Raw genomic sequence first — 11,940 nt, 5'->3', positions numbered from 1 at the left:
GAGCATTCGTCAATTCCTCCTCATTCTCTGGCTGCTCATATCCAGTTTCTACCATTTCCCATACATCTTAGGAACCCAACAAAGCCTTCATTCTAATGCACCAATTATCATAGTTTTCCTTTGATAATTGTGGATATTTGTATGGGATCATTCCATTCATCATTGTAGAGAATTTTTGCTGGCTCTGATACCAATTTGTTGGATCAAATAAATAAACTTTCAAAGGTAACAGGGGAAGAGTATAATTGATGGAAGAAAATTATCTTGTCTTACTAATTGTATTGATAGGTATTTATAGATTACAAACATGACTCTTAGTAAACCACATTAACTCACTATAAATACAGATACAGACACAGATACATAAATGACTCTTGGACACTCTATAAATACATATACAGAAATGACTCTTGGATAATACACTGAACAACATTAAAGACTCTATTAATTACAAGTTTATTATTTCAACGTTATATACCCTATAAGTTAATCACACATATAGTTAAAGTGTCTAAAATGTTTATTGTTTTATTACCATATTGATATATAGATGATGACATAATTGTTAAATCTAATGAACATCCTTCTATGTATATATATAAAAAAAAAAAATCTAACGAACATCTTTGAGAAACTTAATTTTGATCTTGTTGAGAGCACTTAGAACATCTTTGATACAAATCCTCTCATCCGGTAAATTTTCACAACACTTTAGAGCCAAGTCCATAATCGATCGATGATATGCTATCTGTTTTGGCTAAATAGTGTGGTTCGCAGACCCTAAGCAAATTTGGGTCTACAAGTTGAGCGACTCCATAAGGAAATGACTCTTTAATCCATTGCTTTATGCTCAACTCTTCGTTAAACATGTCTTCTGTAGGCTTTCTTCTTGTGAATGTTTCTATCATAAGAATACCAAAACTGTATATATCTCCCTTTAAAGAAACAAGTCCTTCTGATCCATACTCTGCATGAAAAGTTGATTAGTAAACATAGTACTAGAAGGTATTAGTTTAAGTTATAATATATAGAAAATCAAACATCACCTGGTGCCATGTACCCAACAGTTGAAAGAGTCATAGTTTGTATGATAGATTCATCTTGCCCGAGGAGTTTTGCTATGCCAAAATCAGTTACATGAGCAATCATGTCTTCATCCAGAAGGATATTACTGGGCTTCAAATCACAATGGACAATAGGTTCTGTAGTTCCATGATGAATATATTCAAGTGCTGATGCAACATCAATCATTATGTTCAATCTCTGCAAAAGGTCTAAAAAGTAGTTGTGAGAATACAACCACTTTTCCAAGCTCCAATTAGGTATGTACTCCATTACTAAAGCTTTAAGCTCTGTGGTACAACAACTAGTGATTATTTTCACAAGGTTTCTATGACGAGTCCTACGTAGTACTTCACACTCCACATCAAAACTCTTGAATGCTCCTTCTGATTTCAAATTATAAACCTTGACTGCAATAGACACCCCGTTCGAAAAAGTCCCTTTGTATACCGAGCCAAAACTGCCTATGCCCAACAAGTTTACCTCATCAAAGTTATTTGTTGCTTGTCTAAGCTCATGACTAGAAATTTGTTTCCATGTTGCTAAAGATTGCAAATTGATTAGACGAGTTGATAACCGTGTTTTCCTATTCCAATAAATCAAGATAACAATAAGACTACCAAGTACCAGAATTGTGGTTCCAGTCACAAGTAGCATTATTTTTACTTGTTCTAATTGGTTATGATGGCTAGTTTGGCATGGTTGGACTTCGAATTTATGATCCCCACAAAGTTCTTTATTTCCTAAAAAAGATTGGGCTGGTAAGTTCATAAACGGTCCTCCATTAGGTATTTTTCCTCGCAATTCATTGAACGACACGTTAAAATCCTTCAGATATATTAATTTCTCTAGGGACTTGGGGATTTCACCTGAGAGATTATTGATTGATAAATCCATGAAATCCAAGCTTATAGCATCACCCAATGATTCAGGAATGGAACCCTCCAATCTATTATTGGATAAAGATAGACGAGTTAGAGACTGGAGGGATCCAATGGTGGGTGGGATACTACCTATCAATTGATTTCTTGACAAATCAAGTATTGTAACAACTTTCAAATTGCCAATTTCTAATGGAAGAGAGCCACTTAAAGCATTTGATGATAGGTTGAGTTCAAGCACATCTTTAAGCCGCCACAAGGTTGATGGAATAGTAGAATTAAGTCTGTTGGATTCTAAATGGAGATGTCTGAGAGAACTAAGGTTGCCCAAACAAGAAGGAATCTTTCTAGATATCTCATTTCCCTGAAAATATATCTCACCCAAGCTTTGTAAATCGCAGATTTCAAAAGGAATGGATCCTTGGATTATATTTGACTCGAGATAGAATCCTTGAAGCTTACTCAATTTTCTAATAGTCTTAGGAATGAATCCTTGTAAATCATTAAATTCTAGGGACAATAAAATCAAGTTGCTTAGGTTGCCAATTTCATTGGGAATGGTTCCTATGAGTCCACTATCATCAATATAGAAATCTTCAAGGGAAGAAGAGATATTTCCTATGGCAACCGGGAGAGTATCATTCAATGAATTTCTACCTAATGCTAAAGTTGACAAACTTATGCAATTGGACAACGAGGAGAATAAAGTCAATAGGGATTGACTACATAGTTGATTGTCTGCCAAAGTAAGAGATTTAAGGTTTCTTAAATTACCAAGAGCATCAGGAATAAAGCCAAAGAACATGTTGGAATTCAAGGCCAATCGAGTGAGTGTAGAGACATTAGAAAGAGATATGGGAATAAGACCATGCAAGTTATTTCCTCCAATAAAAACGCTGTGAAGTTTGGGAAGATGGAGACCAAAACTTGGAGGAAGGCTTCCTGAAAGATGATTAATAGCCAATGACAACACTCTCAATATTGAAATATTAAAAATGCTTGAAGGAATTATTCCATCAAGACCATTCGTTGTGAGAGACAATTGCTCTAGATAAGCAAGGCTACCCATTTCAGATGGAATACTACCTGTTACAATAGATAAATGTATATAAGATGAACTTTAAAAATATACTCAATACATTACGAACTCCTAAACTTGGTCCAAAAAATGGATCACCCATTTGAACTTAAACATGTCTCATTAGCCCCCTAAACTTGTTTAAAGTAACATGATTAACCTCCTTAACTCCATGCGGAACAACAAAATATTATTCGGACAATTTGAAATATATATTATTTAAGCAAGTTCAAGAGGCCGATAGATCACTATAAGCACGTCCAATACACCAATAGATCATTGTAAACAAATTAAGGTGCTAGTGTAGATAACATTAAACAAGTTCACTTATTTAAAGCATTATTACCCCTGGCATTTCAAAGATGTTGGTATTTTTCTCTAGACTATTATTTGGTAACGTTTTCAATCTTATGTATCCAAAATGTTGATTTTTACTCAGGTGTGTATTATTTGGTAACATTTTCCCTCTCACCTATCAAAATTAGTGAAATCTCAACCAATGTGGATGAGTTTTGTCAAAATTTTAACATTTTATTTTTTAATTTTAATGTATCGGAGTAGGTTAAGATTAAAAAAAATGTTAATGTTGATTGAAATTTCACAAATTTTGATAGGTTACGAAGCACATGTTACCAAATAATACGTTATGAAGAAAAGACTAATTAATATTTTAGATAGATTAGAGGACAAAGACCAACATTTTGGCTAGTTCAGTGGCTAATAGTTCTTTAAGCAAAATAAATAAATAAATAATATATACCTGTTAATCTATTTTCTCCAAAATCAAGCAACCATAGCCGGGTGAGATTTCCAATAGACGAAGGAATTTTACCACTAATAAAATTTCTGTTTATGGTTAATGTTTCCAGATTTACAAGATTTCCAATAGATTTTGGAATTTCCCCTGTATAAAATAAATAATAATTTTTCAATTAGTTACTTGAATTCAAACTGCAATGATTATAATAATGGGCTAAGGTATCAAAAGAGCCTCAGGGTTTTCGGGAAGTTCGAATTTAATTCCAACATGTAAAATAATATCATTTTAATCTTAACATTTATGAAATGATATAATTATAACCATTGGTAATTGTATGTACTTGACCCCAAATTATGTCACACATAGCTAAAATCGCACTATTTCACAATCGTTATTAAAATGGAGTTATTTTGTACATTGGGCTATTTTGCACTAAAAACTTTGTAGCTATTTTGGTACCTTATCAAATATATTTTATAGAAATATTACCAATTAGTTAAATAAGTATTTTAAAGGTTTTATATATTAGGGCAAAAAAATCAACTACCCTCCATAAATTTAAGATATCTTATTAATCTTCTCAACTTTCTTAAAATAATTGATTTAATTATTTAAAATGATACACTCTTAAACTTGTCAAAATCACCTCTTACTTGTCACTTATCACATCGACATTAATTATGTCACTTTAAGTATGTTAAGAGAGCTAATTGGAGATATTTAAAGTTTAGGGGCCAATAGTGTGAACAATACTATACTTCGAACGATTAATCAACCACACAGACAACGAACTCCAAAGATCGCAGATTGGATCTTGAAACAATAGCAAAAAGAATACACACAGAATTTACCCTGGTTCGGCTTAAATGCCTACATCCAGCAACTTCACTAATCAATGGAAATTACAACAAGATTCAGAAACTATTTCCTCTCAAGAAACTCTCGTGTTTCCCAATCCCTCGCTCTACAAGCTTTTCTTTCCCAAATCAGTTCTCACAGTGTATACAAAATGATTTCCCAAAAGGATTGTTTTCAACTCATTCGCAACCTAGAACCTTTATAACATAGGTTTTACAAGAATTGTGAAATACCCAAAAAACACCTTACTCAAAATGTATTAACACACCAAGACCATGCTGACTTGTTGACACATAGTCATGCTGACTTGTTGAATCACTCATGCTGACTTGATGACTCACAGTCATGCTGACTTGTTGAATCACTCATGTTGACTTGATGACTTACAATCATGCTGACTTGTTGAATCACTCATGCTGACTTGTTGAATCACTCATGCTGACTTGATGACTTACAACCATGCTGACTTATTGACTCACAGCCAAAATCAGCACATCAGCTCGTGATAGAAAAACAACGACTTACAATCTCCACCTTGTCTTTCTGATCACTCCATCGACTAGTGAAGAAAATACGCTCAAGGACCATTGACCATCCTAACCAGTTTCAAGCAATGTTCAAATTTATTACTTGAAACAGATTTGGTCAGCATGTCGGCTGGATTATCCTCAGTTCCCACTTTCACCACCTGAACAGTACCAGTGCTAATCACATCCCTGACGAAATGCATTCTCACATCTATGTGTTTGGATTGCTCATGAAATACTTGGTGTTTTGACAGATGTATAGCTCCTTGGCTATCACAGTAAATCTTCAAACCATCAATCTGTGTCACTCCAAGTTTCGTTAAGACTCCTCTCAGCCACATTGCTTCCTTTACTGCCTCTGTGACGGCAATAAACTCTGCCTCGGTTGTTGACAAAGTCACAACTGACTGTAGATTTGCCCTCCAACTTATTGCCGTTCCAAACACTGTGAACACGTACCCGGTTTGGGATTTTCTGGTGTCAATGCTACCAGCATAATCAGAATCAACAAAACCTGCTACATCATCCACTAGGGCTTCAGCTCCACCATAACTCAAACCTTTACTCAATGAGCCTTTGACATACCTCAGAACCCACTTCACCGCTGACCAATGTGCTCTCCCTGGATTTGCCATGAACCTGCTTATGAGACTCACAGCATGAGCCAAATCTGGGCGTGTACAGACCATCGCGTACATTAGACAGCCTACAACACTGGAATATGGCACCCTCTCCATGTCTTCCTTTTCCTCATCTGTTTGAGGACTTTGCTTACTGCTCAGCTTGAAGTGACTTGCAAGTGGAGTGAGTACGGCCTTTGAATCTGCCATTCCAAAACGTTCTAACACCTTGCTCAGGTAACCTGACTGACTTAGGAACAGCTTCTTTCTTCCTCTGTCTCGAGAAATCTGCATCCCTAAAATTTTCCGTGCTGACCCGAGATCCTTCATCTCAAACCGTGTGTTTAGTTGTGCCTTTAACTGATTTATGGCTGCTTTGTTGTGACAAGCTATAAGCATGTCATCAACATATAACAAGAGATAAATCTTAGAGCCATCACTAAGGTTTCTACTATACACACACCAGTCATAACTAGACCTATGAAAATCCTGACTTATCATAAACTCATCGAACTTCATGTACCACTGTCTAGGGGACTGTTTCAGACCATATAGAGACTTCTTAAGCAAACATACCCGCCGGTCTTTATCTCCTATTTCAAATCCCTCTGGTTGTTGTATATATATGACCTCATCTAGGTTTCCATGAAGAAAAGCGGTTTTAACATCTAACTGTTCTAGCTCTAGGTCAAAACGAGCTACAAGAGAGAGAATAATCCTAATAGACCTATGTTTAACAACCGGAGAATAGATTTCATTAAATTCTATACCTTCCTATTGTGTAAACCCTTTGGCAACTAACCTAGCTTTAAACCTAGGTCTCTCTACACTGGGTATCCCTTCTTTTCTTTTAAACACCCACCTTGACCCGACCAGCTTCTTATCAGGAGGTTTATCTACCAAAATCCAAGTCTCATTTTTATCAAGAGATTTTATCTCATCCTTCATTGCATTAAGCCACTGTTCCTTGTCAGCCGAATTCACAGCTTCCCTATAGGTTACAGGTTCAGATTCTTGTACTTCCTTAGCAACACTAAATGCATAAGCTACAAGGTCCTCAAAACCATATCTAACCGGGGCCCTAGGGACTCTTCTTTCACGGTCTCTAACAAGTCTATAGCTTTGACTGGATTCAGTAGGATTACCATCACTCACTTCTTGTTCGGTTTGACGGGTGTTTTCACTATTTTCTTCAAGCTCCACCTCATTCTTAACACTCTCAAGGTTTTGAATGGATTCAGAAATACTTGGTTCTATCTGAGTTTTCTTTTGGTTTTTCTGATAAGGAAAATCCATCTCATTGAACACTACATTTCTGCTCACTATGGATTTCTTATAACCAGGTTCTAGGCACCACAACTTATAGCCCTTGACTCCTATAGGGTAACCTATAAAAACACATCTTAGAGCCCGAGGTTCTAGTTTTTCCTGTCTAACGTGTGCAAAAGCCGAACAACCAAACACTCTAAGTTTTTCATAATCCTCTGGGTGATATGACCACATTTGCATATGTGTTTTAAAGCCTATAGCGGATGATGGGCACCTATTGATTAGGTAACACGCAGTTTGCACTGCTTCAGCCCAGAAAGACTTAGGGAGACTGGATTGGATTAACATGCACCTAACTCTCTCTAGGATAGTCCTATTATACCTCTCTGATAGGCCATTCTGCTGTGGAGTTCCAGGAACAGTGTGATGCTTGGTTATACCCGACTTCTTGCACAAAGTGATGAAATCTTTGTCAAGAAACTCCAAACCATTGTCGGTTTTCAACCTTTTGATTTTCTTTCCTGTTTGATTTTCCACAAGCACTTTCCAATCCTTGAACGTTTGCAAGGATTCATTCTTGTGAGCTAGAATATAAACCCATACTCTTCTAGAGTAATCATCAATGAGGGTCATAAAATAGGTCCTCCCACCATGAGACTTGGTTCTTGTTGGCCCCCATAGGTCAGAGTGAATGTATTCAAGAATGTCCTGGGTTCTATGGGTTGCTGACTTAGGAAACTTGACTTTACTAGACTTCCCTAAGACACAGTTCTCACAGAAGTCTATTTTTCCTATGTGATCTTTACCAAAACAACCCTGCTTCCTAAGTTCATGTAAACCTACTTCACTCACGTGACCTAGTCTACGGTGCCAAAGAGTGGTTCTATCGGTCTTAGACTCGGTGAGATTTGCTGCAGAGACTAACACAGTACTACCTAAGAGAGTGTACAGGCCATTACTCATGGTACCTTTCATAACAACTAAAGATCCTCTAGCTATTCTTATGATACCCCCTTCGGCTCTATAATTGTATCCTTGTTTATCAAGCGTACCCAAAGAAATTAAATTTCTTTTCAGTTCTGGCACATACCTCACACCGGACATAATCCTTTCTTGGCCATCGAACATCTTCAGCCTGATGGAGCCTTGACCCAGTACCTTGCACAACTTATTGTTGCCTAGAAGAACCCTCCCACCTTCTTCTTGAAAATCTTCGAACCACGTCCTGTTGGGAGTCATATGGAACGTACACCCGCTGTCCAGGATCCAGTCGGTGTTTGGATCTTTATCAGTGACAGCGAGAACTTCAGCGCTCTCATAACCTTCTTCTACCACGACGGCTTCGCCTTGATCTTTAGGTTGGCCTTGACTCTTTTTCCTCTCAGGACAATTTTTTCTGAAATGTCCTTCCTTATGGCAGTGGAAACACTTGTAGACCTTGCCTTCTTTATTGCTTGAGGATGGAGTCTTAGACCTTTTTCTGTTCTTGTTCTTTGGCTTGTGAGAGTCCTTTTTCTCAGACCTTCCTCGAACAAGCAATCCTTCCGCAGCTTCAGTGTTGGTGCTGGCCTCAATCTGTTTTGACTTTAGTGCCATAAGAACTTCTTCCAGGCTTAGTGTTTCTCTAGCATACTTCATTGTTTCAACGAAGTGACCGAAAGAATGGGGTAAGGAATTCAAGATCATTATGGCCTGATCTTCGTCTTCAATCTTTACCTCTATATTCTCTAGGTCAATTATGATCTTTGAGAAATCATCAAGATAGTCTTCGACTGGCTTGTCCTCATTCATCTTGAAACCAAAAAGTCTTCCCTTCAGATAAACTCGATTGGTGAGCGTCTTTGTCATGTACAACTGTTCAAGCTTGAGCCAAACCCCAGCAGCTGAGGTTTTCTTTGAAACTTCTCTAAGCACCTTATCGCCAAGATACAGGACGATCGTATTGTAAGCCAATTCAAGAAGATCTTCTTTCTCCTCCTTCGTCATTGTCGCCGGAAGTTCCTTCTCGCCCTTCAGAGCCTTCGCAACCTTCATCTGGACCAAGATTGCTTTCATCCTCTGTCTCCATAGCGCGAAATCACCCTTGCCGTTGAAACGCTCGATCTCGATCTTTGTGAAACCCATTGATCTGTCTTGATTAGCTCTGATACCAATTGTGAACAATACTATACTTCGAACGATTAATCAACCACACAGACAACGAACTCCAAAGATCGCAGATTGGATCTTGAAATAATAGCAAAAAGAATACACACAGAATTTACCCTGGTTCGGCTTAAATGCCTACATCCAGCAACTTCACTAATCAATGGAGATTACAACAAGATTCAGAAACCGTTTCCTCTCAAGAAACTCTCGTGTTTCCCAATCCCTCGCTCTACAAGCTTTTCTTTCCCAAATCAGTTCTCACAGTGTATACAAAATGATTTCCCAAAAGGATTGTTCTCAACTCATTCGCAACCTAGAACCTTTATAACATAGGTTTTACAAGAATTGTGAAATACCCAAAAAAAAACCCTTACTCAAAATGTATTAACACACCAAGACCATGCTGACTTGTTGAATCACTCATGCTGACTTGATGACTCACAGTCATGCTGACTTGTTGAATCACTCATGTTGACTTGATGACTCACAGTCATGCTGACTTGTTGAATCACTCATGCTGACTTGATGACTTACAACCATGCTGACTTGTTGACTCACAGCCAACATCAGCACATCAGCTCGTGATAGAAAAACAACGACTTACAAATAGTTTTTTAACCAAGTGCAACATATTATAAAGGCTTAATATATTAGAGGAACCCCTAAAATGTGGCCAGAAAAATCGATAGGCTTCCAAACTTTAAGGGTGTGTGATTGGTTCCTTAAACTTGTTTGAAATGTCTCATTAGCTCCTAAGTCCATGTGGCAAAACAATTAAATGTTTGAACAAGTTAAAATGTGTTCATTTTAAGTAAGTGAATGGGCCTAATAGATTATTGTAAATATTTAATGGGCTAATATATTAATTTAAACAAGTTTAGAAGCTAATAGGTGATTGTAAAAAATTTCAGGATACTAACTAGACACTTTTAAAGTTCGATGGCTTTATGGCATGAGTTCAGCTTAATCTTAAATAAGTTTATCTCCAAAGTTTAGCATGAAATTAATAATATAGTACCTTTGAAGTTGTTATGGCCAAGAAATAACTCTTGAAGCATGGTGAGATTCCCAAGATCATTATGCAAATCGCCTTCCAAATAATTGTAAGACAATGATAATCTTTGTAACATCTTACACTGGAACAAAGTGAAAGGAATTGAACCAGTATATGAGTTCCTCCTCAAATACAATTCTTCCAAAAGTGGAAGATGAGCAAACATGTTTGACGGAAGATGACCTGTTAGATTATTTGTCCCAAGATCCAATATTTGAAGGGAAGACATGTTTTTATAATGGAAGGTTGTTGAGATGGAGCCGGACAACCAATTGTCATCAAGATGAAGTACCTCCAATGAAGAAATGTTGAAGATACTAATAGGTATAACACCTGTAAGGAAATATTTTTGTTAATATAGACAAGTTGATCATAATAAGCTGGATGATAAAAAAAAAGGAACAGATTTGGGAAAGGATGAACCTCCAAAGTTGTTATAGTCTAAAAAAAGACGTTCAAGTCGGGTGAAAAATCCAATCCATGCGGGAATAATCCCATCGAAAACATTTTTCCCAAATCCAATAACTTCAATCGCCTTAAATTGGCAAATTCAGGAGGAAGAGAGCCATGGAAATGATTTTTATAAACAGAGAAACTAACTAGGAATGAAAGGTTTCCAATTTCCGGAGGAATCGTCCCTGTTAGGGTCATATTACGGAGTAGTACCTTTCTAACTCTATGATGGCGAGTTCCACAACTAATACCAATCCAATTGCATACTGAAGTAGCCTTAGACCAGTTGGATGCTATCAGATTTTGAGGATCTTTTGTTATATGAGCTTTAAAGGCGAGCAAAGCATCCTCATCAGTGTTGATATTTGTTGCACTGACTTCATTCAAACATTTCAACAAACATAAGACATACAATATAATTATCACCAAGAAAAAGTTTATTTTCTCCATCACCAAACAGCTAGTAGGTTTTTCTCTCTTTTCTCTCAATACTGTAAAAGTTTACAGCCATATATATAAATGATCAAATAATACATTCTGTCCCTTTATCGCCTGACTTCTCTAGGCTAGCAACAAATGCAACTCGACAATTCAAGAGTCAATTAAGTTAAATTAAATTATATGAAAGTTCCTCTTACCTTATTGGCTTAATACAACGTGAATTTTGCTTCATAAATTAAAAAAAAAAAATCCATTTATCTGCTTGTGATTGTCTTATATGTTTATGGAGTCAATGGCTGTCCAGTTACGCTGAAATTCCTTTTCAGAAAGTTACCCATATAATTTCTTATCCAATTCTCTGTACTAGGTTGCACAGAAACAAAAACAACCATTTGAAAATATTATCTCTAAAATATAGTTTTCAAAACATAGCAAGAAAATTCAAAACCTTACCTTAGAGGAGTTTCTGTGCAATATAGGACTACTACTAGCTAGTGCCAACTGTAATTCAACTTCTTGAAAATATCATATAATTAAAATTAAGTTTTGTCAATATAATTGTTACCTTATTATTCCACTCACATTTTACCTTTAAATTGGTTGGAATTATTTTACTGAAATAGAAAGAAAAATTCAATTACTTTATTACACAAGTATAACTTCATTGTCAGATTAAAAATGATATAGTGGAGTTCTTAGGCAGTACCTAGGGATGGAAGCCACCTTGGTTTTGAATAATGGTTGTTGTTGTAAATGCTTCCACTTAAAGCATTGTTGTTTAATTTACCA

At 36.5% G+C, this 11,940-nt stretch overlaps 1 pseudogene; it reads right to left on the bottom strand.

Moving 5' to 3' along the window:
* Positions 1-613: 613 nt before the first annotated feature.
* LOC136217308 (probable LRR receptor-like serine/threonine-protein kinase At3g47570) lies at positions 614-11,162 on the bottom strand (annotated as a pseudogene).
* Between the last annotated feature and the right edge of the window lie 778 nt (positions 11,163-11,940).

Source organism: Euphorbia lathyris, chromosome 2 (genome assembly GCF_963576675.1).
Source record: "Euphorbia lathyris chromosome 2, ddEupLath1.1, whole genome shotgun sequence".
Classification (NCBI taxonomy): Eukaryota; Viridiplantae; Streptophyta; class Magnoliopsida; order Malpighiales; family Euphorbiaceae; genus Euphorbia; species Euphorbia lathyris.
The sequence above is the reverse complement of the archived record's forward strand: the minus strand, read 5'-3'. Positions and strand labels throughout refer to the sequence as shown.